This window comes from Sinohyriopsis cumingii, chromosome 3, assembly GCF_028554795.1.
Source record: "Sinohyriopsis cumingii isolate HCF-2022 chromosome 3, ASM2855479v2, whole genome shotgun sequence".
NCBI lineage: Eukaryota > Metazoa > Mollusca > Bivalvia > Unionida > Unionidae > Sinohyriopsis > Sinohyriopsis cumingii.
The window spans coordinates 107,953,325-107,966,437 of NC_142963.1; the positions used below are offsets into that span (position 1 = coordinate 107,953,325).

At 33.3% G+C, this 13,113-nt stretch overlaps 1 protein-coding gene across 2 annotated transcripts in view; it reads left to right on the forward strand.

Annotated features, from left to right (window-relative positions):
* The first annotated feature begins 4,078 nt into the window (after positions 1-4,078).
* LOC149803511 (peroxiredoxin-like 2A) overlaps positions 4,079-13,113 on the forward strand; it is a 30,830-nt gene continuing 21,795 nt past the window's right edge. The window contains exon 1 of one of the 2 annotated variants that reach the window (XM_089953257.1): positions 4,079-4,118. The gene's annotated coding sequence lies outside the window, so the exon portion shown is untranslated. Of the gene's footprint in view, positions 4,209-13,113 lie in introns of both variants that reach the window. The other variant, XM_089953256.1, reaches the window with a different exon arrangement.

The window sequence follows — 13,113 nt, forward strand, 5'->3', positions numbered from 1 at the left end:
TCTTAGGCCTGTGTACAATGCACCAAGGTTACACGACATTGGTTCGTTTCACTCACATATTAAGGAAGCCGACTCATGAAATCCAATAGATGTAGCTAGGACATAGTACTAAAATATCTTTTCGATCCGCAAAGGTGTAGATAAGGTTAGCATATCGGAACCATAGCTAGGGAAGATGGTCCAACATGAATGAACATCCTATGTTTTATTAACAATGCAGCAACTGCTCCATGAAATTCTTTACCTGGAACTACTTGCATCAGCAGTGGCCATGTTAATGATGAACGTGTATACATACGTTTATGCTCATCTGCAACACCTGCTGAATCTTTAGACGCAAATGTCCCCGCTTCTTGCATATGCAAGCAATATCTACGACGGTTAGCACGTAAGTGTATGTATGTCCATGGACGCGATCATGTGGAAGAAACAGCCTGATGAACTTCGTTGGGTGTTCTGACATCAAACCATCCACGTGAAAACTTTCTTTGTATCAATAAATAATGTTGCCACGACGCTTGTTTGGACAACCATGCTCAAGGAATCCCATGGGTGACTTTTTTTGCACTCGCTAACTTTTCAACGGCTGCTTCACCTCACCAACAAGTTCTGGGATTCTAGTATGTTTCGATAAATTTTTAGTATGTTTGGGTAAAGTCCGCTCAGAATCTACGCTTTTCTATTTATGTTTGTTCAATTATATATATTTATTTTACCTCCAATGAGTGGATTTTGTCCAACCCCAACTGAAATCTTGGCCTTTGTACATTATTTGATGATCCGTCTAGCTATTTTTTCTCCGAGTGTTGATCGCGTTTAAGTCATGGATGAGATACATATCAGCAGATTGACGCGCAGAGATATAATAATAATAATAATAATAATAATAATAATGACTATAACGCCTAATCTGAAGAAGCTCTAAACGCCTTACAACGTTGAACATCTCATAAGGACATGATTACAATAAACGGACACCATGAAATTAGAAAACAGAAAACATACTGAAAATAGTTACGGTCAGGAAACATTATTAGGTCTTTAAGTCTGTTCTTGTAATCGAAATAGGTGAATTGTACGAGTGTTCTTGAATGAGATCACCGTGTCTTTGGGTCTAAGTTCAGTGGGCAATTCGTTCCATGTTCCTCGGACCCGGTATGCAAAAGAACGTTGTCTATATTGTCACGTGTTTATGCTCTAATAAACAGTAACAAAGAAAAAAGTGAAAACAACAAGCTTTGAAAAAATGTAACAAATAATTTATTTTCCTGGAGGAAAAAAAATGCAAAAATTAAAAATAAGAAGTTACGGTTTTAAGAATCAAATCCAAAAATAATCCAAGAATAATCCATCCACGAATTAAATTTTAGAAGTCCCAGTAATTAAATGTTCTAATGAATTCAAGTTCGAGTCCCAACGAAAATTCCAAAATGGAAGGCGATGACATATACTGTGACCTTTATAGTACGGATGTGTCTACAGTTCTTTGTTGATCCACAAACAATAATCCGGTGTTTGAATTTCCAAATATAATTTAAATAAATGTCTTTGTCCAAGAAATCTGTATGAACACTCAAATCTTTCCAGGAAAAAGAATTAATCTTTTGGAATCCAAATAATGTGAATACAAATTAAAATGTAACTCCAAACTGGTCACAAACAAACACTTTCCAGTGTAAAGGTAAAAGCCCAAACTAAGAAATTTCTCTCTAAACATCACTATTAAATCTAACTACTGCGCAATTTCGGAAAACACAGAGTTACGAAATAGAGGCTGTTTACATATCTAAATTACGTACTCCCAGTATGACCTTGATAAAAAACCAATAATTTTACTCCGAGAATAAAATAAAAATAGAAAATTGTTTACTTGTCTCAGTGATTTCTAAATCAAGGTCGGGAACTATTGTTTCTATTATTAGGTCATTATCAAGAGTCAGGTCAAACTGAATTTTCTATATTTAAAAAAAAAATGCAAAATCAAGTAAACAAGATTACATTACTTTGATATGCAATGAAATTTAACAAAATTAAAACTTACAAACAGACAATTAAATTAAATCTAATATAAATTAAATTAAATATACGTAACAATATGACTTCATTTTCATAGTGGGAGTAATGAGAATACGAGTGTCAGAAGAGGTGCGTAAGTATCTTGCTGGTGTGTACACATGGGTGAGGTCGGATAGGAATGTTGGACTGAAGCCCGTCAGTGAAACGTAGCACAGAGAACAAATGTTGTGTTTGATTCTGGTTCGAATTGATAACCAGTGTAGGGTACAGAACAGGGGGAAGGTATGCTCTGATCATGGTACTCTAATGATGATCCGAGCAGCTGTGTTTTGAACTTTTGACGTTTCGGGAGTAGATATTGAGACGAACCAGACAACATTCAGTTACAATAGTCCAGTCTTCAAGATATTATTTCGCTTTAAACTACAAATTGTTTCTGGGGCCCCGAGTGGCCGAGTGGTCTAAAGCGCTCTTCGTTACGGATCACTGCCATCTCACCTCTGTCTGCGGCGGTTCGAGTCTAGGATTCAGCCAATGTGGGTATGTGAGAAAGCTTGCCAGTAGCATCTCGTGGGTCGGTGGTTCCTTCCGGTGTTTTCCCGGGTTCTTCCTCCACCATTAATACTGGCCGCCATGTATAGCCTATCGTGTGCTGAAAAATGGCGTTAAACCCCACAACAACAATAACAACAAATTGTTTCTTTTTAATAACAAAAATTGATATAAATTATTTTTGTTTAATTGTTTTGTTTTTTGTTGTTGTTATATATATATATATATATATATATATATATATATATATATATATATATATATATATATATATATATATATATATATATATATATATATATATATATATATATATTGTTGTTGTTGTTGTTGGGTTTAACGCCATTTTTCAGCACGCGATTGGCTATACATGGCGGCCAGTATTAATGGTGGAGGAAGAACCCGGGAAAACCCGGGAAAGAACCACCGACCCACGAGAAGCTACTGGCAAGCTTTCTCACATACCCACATTAGCCGAATCCGAGACTCGAACCCACGCAGACAGCGGTGAGATGGCAGTGATCCGTAACGAAGAACGCTTTAGACCACTCGGCCACTCGGGGCCCCCATATATATATATATATATATATATATATATATATATATATATATATATATATATATATATATATATATATATATATATATATATAAATTTACTCAAAGGAGGATCCGTAGTCCTGAGGATTGTCGTATTCAAGATTACGGTCGCAGGGTTCGATTCCGAAGACGAGATTCTTTTTCTCCACACGAAACTGCAACACAAATGTATTCAAACTATACCTCTTAACGTAAAGACGTATTTCTTAACATACTTTGGAGCTGAAACATGAAGTAGTTCGATTGCGGATCAGGCCTGTCACTGCCATACAGGTCCGACAAACAAAAAAAAGGGGTGGGGGGCGATGACATATCTCCGGGGCCCGGAGCCGTAAGGGGACCAGGATCGAACAACACTTTTTAATTTTATAAAAGATAAATTTTGTTTGAACAAGAACTAAGAGAGGCCCAGGTGTTTGTTACCCCAGGACCAGTGACCAGTCGAAAGATACAAAATAAAATAAAAATTAGAAATAATTATAATATTTCAAATAAAGTTTATAGAATAATAATTTACTGAGTGTGGATTTATGTTGTGTGGCGGTTCTGTAACATTCTTATGAATCAGGGTACATTATTTTGTTTTATTAATTTGTAAGTTTTCAATGAAGTTAATTATATAAGAATAACCAATAAAGCCTTTATCTGTATTTCGAGATAAAAACACTAAATAAAATTTACTAACTTCTGAAATCTAAATTGCGTATAATGGTTTCCACTGCGCACCAGGTCAGTCACGTTTAAGTGACTAATTCTTAAGTAAATTTGCACTTTTATTCGAAGTAAATATTTATTTGTTATGTTTTGATGTAAATTTATCACAACAAATAATATTTAGTTCAAATATTGAGGGGGGAAAAAAATGTTATTATACAAGTTGTTGACTTCCGTTGCGTTCCATTTTTCCATTGCGATTTTTAGTCCTACTCATATAAGGTGGCTATGTTCCGGTACTATGTTCAGATTATTTTTAGAGCATGGAATGACTTATTATTGAATTTTGATATTTATTTGTAGACAGCAGATTGTGTACAGATTATGTAATAACCATTAAGTCCTTTAATAGTCGAGTTTTGTTACATGAAAATAATTTGTAATGATAATCGTTAGAAGTTAGTCGGCAATTTCTGTTAGTTGGTACAGTACTATAAAGGGGGCGCTCACCAGTTATTATGTTCTTTTGAGAGAGTGACGTATGTAAGGTGAAGGTGTTTGTATTTAAAACATGCAAAGTGGAGAGAATGTTGGCATACCTATATGCTACATTAATGTAATGTGGATTGTATTTATTTGGATATTGTACTTTTGGAAATTGTACATGATTTAAACACACTGATAACTAAAATGACTGCTCCCTTGTGCTAAAACTCGGCCTGAATTAGTCTAAAGTACACTATTCATAGCAGCTATTAAAATAGGAAAAATGAATTTTGCCAGACTAGACAATACCAGCTTTTGAAAGTGCAATGAATGAATTACCAAATATATCAAATGTAAAAAAAAAAGTTAATGGCTCTTTTTTATACAATTTACCTCAGAAGTTCAGAAAGTGAAAATGACCAAGTGGAGCTAGCACTTTTTTTGAAAGGTGCACATCTGGAGTAAGGCCAAGCTGTATACTCTATAACCCATATTACACCCATCAATCATACACCAAAATAAAGGGAATTAAAGGTTCTTTGAATTATACGAAGACATACAAGGTCTTTTTTAAATAGCCAGTATAACCAGTGAGGAAAATCGGGGAAATTCTTTTTCTTTAAAATCGTAATCCATGCAAAACACGAAACTGTAGAGTGCCATCAAAGTATTCTGTATACTTCATCTGCAATTAAGGTCACTATAGAACTTGCAAACAACGATGGACAAGCTGTCCAGAAATATGTTGCAACTTATACATCAATATTAAGAACATCTTTAGAACTGCGAAGTACATAATTAAAAATGAATGGGATTGTTTTGAACTTGGAACAGTCCCAAGATTTACTGGAACAAACCAAAACAAAGAGAAGAAGCATGAAACTTCTGGAACAATACTTTGACAAATGTCAAGCTTCTTGAACATAAGTATTCGTGATAGTTCAAATTGAAAGAACACAATTATGCAGAATTTTTTGGGAAAATCAATATTTTTTAATATTTATACTGTAAACATTTGTTCTGTTGAAAATATTTCAGTAAGAATAAATTTGATTAAAATGATATTGGGATTATGCCCATTTAATGTTTTGTTTGATGTAATTTATTTTAGTGAATTGCATCACTGAACATGTGTCCTGTGGGATTTTTAAAAAAATATAATAATAATATGCATTAATATTGATGCACAAATCCATATTCATTGTAGACAATGCTACAGAAGAAAGGGTCTTTCAATGATTTTCAATAGGCTTTTGTTTTCCAAGAGGAGAATAAATGTGCTGTATCCAGTTAAAAATACTGCAGTTTTATAGGTGCTGATAGTGTGACAAAATAGAAGCCATCTTTATATGTATTAGCAATAACAATCATTTACACAATATTCATGATGAACTTTTGTTTAAATAGATGTTCCCATTTCATTTGATAAGAATTTATTTTAATGTTGAAACTTAATGTTGACAGTTGTTACATCATTCAACTTTGCCACTTTGAAACATTGTTTGCATTTTGTAAATTGGCAAGCAAACTTTGTGGCTTCCTTCCTACAGTCTTTAAAAATAAAGGTATATGCTTTACTGTTACTAATCTGATTTGGTGTATTTTTATTGCAATATGTCATCAACAGGGTAATTGATGGACAGCCTATATATACATTGTTTGATACTGCTCCAGTGGCCTAAGTGGCCTAAGTGCCTCAGGTGGGCGAGGCCTAAGTGGCCTAAGTGCCTCAGGTGGGAGAGGTTGCAGGTTGAAATCCTGGCTAATGAACATAATTTTTGTTAAAATATTATGAATTCTTATACACTAGATGCAGAAATGTATAAGTTGTCTGTTAGCAGAAAAGGTGTAGACGACCTTTTTTTTACTTATTTGCATTATAAATATTAAAATATTTGCAACAAGTTATTTTTGGCTAATTTTCTTTTAAAAATATAAACATTTACCAGTAACCTGTATTGGTGTAGTAATTGTCCATCTGTTTGGTGCACTGGTGGGGAGGGGGCATCTGTATAAGGCAAGGCACTTCTTAGCAGACTAATTTCGAGATACTTTTTAAGGGAGGTTGTATGTATGTTATGATTGCAGGGGTCAAGCTAGACTTTAATTTTAGGGAGAAGTGACTTATTTTGGACAGAACAGGGAGAAGTGAGAGCTCAACAGGAAGAAGTGGATGTGAAGCAAGAAACTATCTATATATATATATATATATATATATATATATATATATATATATATATATTTATATATGTATGTGTGTGTGTGTGTGTGTGTGTTTTCTTATTTGAATTATGCCCTCTATTTCCCAGTACATGTATTCATATTTGCATTTAACAGCGGATTTAAGCAATACTTCAAGTAGAAATTATTATTAGTTATTTTGGCCATATGACTCTAAAAGAGAATAATAGAAACTACATTGAAACAAATTTTAACTGAATAACCAGATTACATTACTGCAGTTGCAAATTAGTAACAATGCTTAATCAACTAACCTTAATCAGTTTTTTTAATTTTTGTTTTTATTTTTTATATATTTTGTTAAAGTTCATAATAATGGCACTATGAAAGATTTCTAAACGCATTTGAAACAACACCTGTACCATGTACATGAGGGCAAATGCACACGTCTTCTTTGTTGTGGATAAGACATCAAGAAGTGGATGTGTGTGTGTGTGTGTGTTTTCTTATTTGAATTATGCCCTCTATTTCCCAGTACATGTATTCATATTTGCATTTAACAGCGGATTTAAGCAATACTTCAAGTAGAAATTATTATTAGTTATTTTGGCCATATGACTCTAAAAGAGAATAATAGAAACTACATTGAAACAAATTTTAACTGAATAACCAGATTACATTACTGCAGTTGCAAATTAGTAACAATGCTTAATCAACTAACCTTAATCAGTTTTTTTAATTTTTGTTTTTATTTTTTATATATTTTGTTAAAGTTCATAATAATGGCACTATGAAAGATTTCTAAACGCATTTGAAACAACACCTGTACCATGTACATGAGGGCAAATGCACACGTCTTCTTTGTTGTGGATAAGACATCAAGAAGTGGATGTGAAGCAAGAAACTATGTATGTGTGTGTGTGTGTGTGTGTGTTTTCTTATTTGAATTATGCCCTCTATTTCCCAGTACATGTATTCATATTTGCATTTAACAGCGGATTTAAGCAATACTTCAAGTAGAAATTATTATTAGTTATTTTGGCCATATGACTCTAAAAGAGAATAATAGAAACTACATTGAAACAAATTTTAACTGAATAACCAGATTACATTACTGCAGTTGCAAATTAGTAACAATGCTTAATCAACTAACCTTAATCAGTTTTTTTAATTTTTGTTTTTATTTTTTATATATTTTGTTAAAGTTCATAATAATGGCACTATGAAAGATTTCTAAACGCATTTGAAACAACACCTGTACCATGTACATGAGGGCAAATGCACACGTCTTCTTTGTTGTGGATAAGACATCAAGAAGTGGATGTGTGTGTGTGTGTGTGTTTTCTTATTTGAATTATGCCCTCTATTTCCCAGTACATGTATTCATATTTGCATTTAACAGCGGATTTAAGCAATACTTCAAGTAGAAATTATTATTAGTTATTTTGGCCATATGACTCTAAAAGAGAATAATAGAAACTACATTGAAACAAATTTTAACTGAATAACCAGATTACATTACTGCAGTTGCAAATTAGTAACAATGCTTAATCAACTAACCTTAATCAGTTTTTTTAATTTTTGTTTTTATTTTTTATATATTTTGTTAAAGTTCATAATAATGGCACTATGAAAGATTTCTAAACGCATTTGAAACAACACCTGTACCATGTACATGAGGGCAAATGCACACGTCTTCTTTGTTGTGGATAAGACATCAAGAAGTGGATGTGAAGCAAGAAACTATATATGTATGTGTGTGTGTGTGTGTGTGTGTTTTCTTATTTGAATTATGCCCTCTATTTCCCAGTACATGTATTCATATTTGCATTTAACAGCGGATTTAAGCAATACTTCAAGTAGAAATTATTATTAGTTATTTTGGCCATATGACTCTAAAAGAGAATAATAGAAACTACATTGAAACAAATTTTAACTGAATAACCAGATTACATTACGCATTTGAAACAACACCTGTACCATGTACATGAGGGCAAATGCACACGTCTTCTTTGTTGTGGATAAGACATCAAGAAGTGGATGTGAAGCAAGAAACTATATATATATATATATATATATATATATATATATATATATATATATATATATGTATGTGTGTGTGTGTGTGTGTGTGTTTTCTTATTTGAATTATGCCCTCTATTTCCCAGTACATGTATTCATATTTGCATTTAACAGCGGATTTAAGCAATACTTCAAGTAGAAATTATTATTAGTTATTTTGGCCATATGACTCTAAAAGAGAATAATAGAAACTACATTGAAACAAATTTTAACTGAATAACCAGATTACATTACTGCAGTTGCAAATTAGTAACAATGCTTAATCAACTAACCTTAATCAGTTTTTTTAATTTTTGTTTTTATTTTTTATATATTTTGTTAAAGTTCATAATAATGGCACTATGAAAGATTTCTAAACGCATTTGAAACAACACCTGTACCATGTACATGAGGGCAAATGCACACGTCTTCTTTGTTGTGGATAAGACATCACCGTAACGATTCATACATAACACACTAAAATGCATCAGATTACAGACATGACTCATTATAGTCGGTATATGAACTAAGCCCTTCTTTCCATCCAAGTCAACACAGACCTGTGAATGCATCTAGTTTTTGAAGGAGGGTTTTTGTAATGCAATCACTTACTCACCTCATTACAACAGTCCATTTATAGGATTGTAAATTTATGGTTTATTTATTTGTCTACATATGTGTAGTAATTTAGGCATTAGTTAAATAGTATCTGCTTCATTGCTTTTTTTGTATTTTCACAAATATGAGTCAAATCAGAAAACAACTTTGACCTTAGAGTGCTTCTTGCGAATTCCACAACATAGCATTGCTCCATACAACATAACAATAATAATAATAATAATAATAATGACCTTATTTAAAGAGGGTAACACAATTAGCTAAAAACTAATCTACCTTGAGGCCCTCATACAAAGGAATTTATTTATTTAAGCTGCATCTCTGAAGCCACTGAATATATTGGGTTTGGAAGAAGGAAATAGAGTGGGCATTTCTAATCTCAGCTGGAATACTATTCCAGAGCAGAGTTCCAGAGTATTGGAAACTTTTTTTAAATAACTCCTTATTTGGTTTGGGAATTTTATACTGTTTGGTAGACATGGATCGCAGGTGGGGAGTATTACCAGGTAGCCTATACTGGAATAGTGATTGTAAATATTCAGGAGTACTATTCTGAGATATCCTGTACATTAATTTGGCTTTTCTCAAACAGATTCGGTCTTTAATAGGTAATATTTTTAACCTACCAGCTAAACTTTCCTTGCTTTCTTTCTGGATTGATATTAGCCCAAATGCTCTTTTTTGAAGATGTGCCAGCTTTGCTATGTTTTTATCATTTGAATTACCCCATACTGTACTACAGTAGTCCAAATATGGTTGTATGTAACTGTTATAAAATAGTTTCCTGTGCCTTTCAGGGAGAAAATGTCTTATCCTACTGAGAAGCCATAAACTTGAATTGACTTTTTTACTGGTATGTTTGATATGTTCAGTCCATGATAGGTTATTATCTACCAGAACACCAAGTAGCCTATCATGACAGACTATTTGCAGATTTGTATCCTTCCATGTCAGACATAGTTCATCACTATCAAGATTTGTCCTTCTTTGACGTGTTGAGATAAGTAATATTTTAGTTTTACCAGTATTTACCACCATGCCATTACATGTGCACCAGTTTTCCAGTTTGTTTAGTGCATTCTGTAAAGAAATTTCGAGTTCATGCTTTGTGTTTTGGATGTCTGACAATGTTGTGTCATCTGCATAGAGATCTGTAGATGATATTGAGTCTCTTAGTAAAAGTGGTAGGTCATTAATAAATAAAATGAATAGTAGTGGACCTAGAATTGAGCCTTGTGGTACTCCATATCTAATTGTTTCAGGTTCAGACGGAACATTATTTATGTAAACATGTTGTGTTCTCTCATTTAAGTATGAAGTAAACCATCTAATTGTTCTTTCATCACACTGGTAGATTTTCAGTTTCTTCAAAAGGATTTCATGATCCACCATGTCAAAAGCTTTCCTGAAATCTACAAATACAGTTCCTATTATTCTACCTTGGTCAAGTGCTTGAAGCCATTTATCAGTTAGGGAGATCAAGGCAGTCTCACAGGAATGGTTCTGTCTAAAGCCTGATTGATTAGGGTGTAACAGCAAGTGTTTGGTTAAATATGACATGAATGAGTCATGGACATGTTTTTCAATCAATTTTGACAAGTTTGGTAGTATTGAAATTGGTCGGTAGTTATCAGCATCATCCTTAGAACCAGATTTGTGAATAGGAGTTACTTTTGCAGTTTTCCATATTTTGGGGACAGATGAGGTTGCAATACTTAAATTAATTATGAATGTTATGCTATCTACAATAGCAAAGGCAGAAGATTTAATGAGTCGTGGACCAATCTGATCAAGTCCTGTAGCTTTCTTGGTATCAAGTTCACTGAGACATTTTTTAACAAAGTTTTTTGACACTGGTGGGATAGAGAAACATACCTCCTTTGAGATTTTACTGCTGCAGAACTTTTTCAGTTCATTAAAGTTGTTTTCTATCACTGGCTCTTTTAACTTTGTGGTAATGTTGATGAAAAAATCATTGAAAACATTTGCAATGTCAGTTTCATCAGTGACTATGGTGTCATTTACCAGAAGTGAGTGAATTTTATTTGTCTGTTTTTTGTGCGTTCCTCCAGTGAGTTCATTGAAGACTTTCCAAATGGAGTTTGTGTTGCTCTTTTTGTTTTCAAGTAATGATTGATAATAAGTTTTTTTAGCTTTTTTGATCATACTTGTTATTTTATTTCTCCATACTTTATATTGTGCATGGTTTTCCATAGCCTTGAATTTGTCTCGTGTTTTCATAGCATCTAGGATTTCAGTAGTAAGCCAATTAGGTTGAAAATCAGTCTTTACTCGATGTACTTTCAGTGGTGCATGCTTAGATACTACATCCATAAATAAGTCAGTCCACACCCTCATGGCTTCATCGATGTCATCCAAATTTTGGATCATACTCCATGGAACTTTATATAGGTCATTGAGAAATTGTTCTTCATTAAAAGTTTTGAACGATCTGTAAGTGATCGTTTTATGTGTATATTTCTTATTTTTCTTGCATTTAACCTTTCTTGTCAAAAAAGTAGGATAGTGGTCACTAAGACCAACATTTGGTACATTAACACAAGCCACATTGTCTGGTAGATTAGTATAAATGTGATCAATAAGAGTGCTTGATTTTTCTGTTACCCTTGTAGGCTCATTTACCAGCTGGTCTAGGCCTAATGATTCAATAAATTCCATCCAGTTGTTCCTTATTTGAGTATTGAGAAGGTCCTTATTTATATCTCCGAGTATATATGTTTCTTTCTCCTGTGCTAGAACACTTTCTATTTGTTTCAAAAAGTTATCATTCCAAAATGCTTTGGAGGAAGGTGGTCTATAAATGAAACCAGCTAGGAAAGATTTTGCATTATTTTGAAAAATTTCCACCCAGATACTCTCAATTTCATGTGACTCCAAGTCAAGTCGCCTTTTTACATTTACATCTTCCCTAATGTATACAACAAGACCCCCCCTGCTGTCTCTCTGTCCCTACGAAATGGTTTATTGTAGCCTTGACAGTGAAATAGATCATCATTGTGGTTAGCATTTAATTTGGTTTCAGTGAGTCCTAAAACATGTATATTATTTTCCATGGAAGACAACATTAACTTAATCTGGTCTTTCTTTCCCACTATACCTTGTACATTTAAGTGACCTATGTTAAAACCTTTTGTATTTAGTTTCATATCAATTACATGTATGTCATCATGCAATGGGGTACTCACTGAGATTGTCTCCATACTGCTTTTATCATTCTGACATCCTATTTCTATATTTAAATGTTCATATATATTAGCATCTTCAAAGTCACATACAAACCCTGAAAATCCATTTACATTTGCATCTACAATAGTGTCCATTGAATAGTTAGAGGCAAGAGTCCCACTGGGTACATTTAGTTTTTTTGTAAATGAAGCGTTGGCATTCTCCTCTTTGCCAGCTTCCTAATATGTATACATTGATGGACAAAGTCTTTGTTTGTGTCCATATTTATGGCACCTAAAACACTCGATCTGTTTGCCATGATGGCATACCTGTGTCAAGTGCCCAGTTTCTCCACAGTTAAGACAACACTCTTCATTAAAGTGCTTGAAAATAGGGGCATACATGTTAATATTTCTCAGTAGCTGAGAGGTTCCTTTTCTGCTTAGATGAATTTTGTCTCTGTGGTAGAGACTAAGGTTGACATCCTGATTCTGAATGAAGAAAGATTTGTATTGTGGAATGTACTGTAGGTTGAAATCTTCACATAAGTCAATTATCAGATCATTTATTTCTTTGGCCTTGGTGTCCACACGAGGAGGTAGTCCCGATATCATTAATTTACATGTATTTGGGCTGCAATATCTAGCAGCATACAATAAACTTTCAAAATCTGTTTTGAGTTGATTTAGTGACCTTCCCTCACAGGCATCATTTCCACCTACTAAAATAATAATTTGTTTGTATTTGGTTAGGTCACTG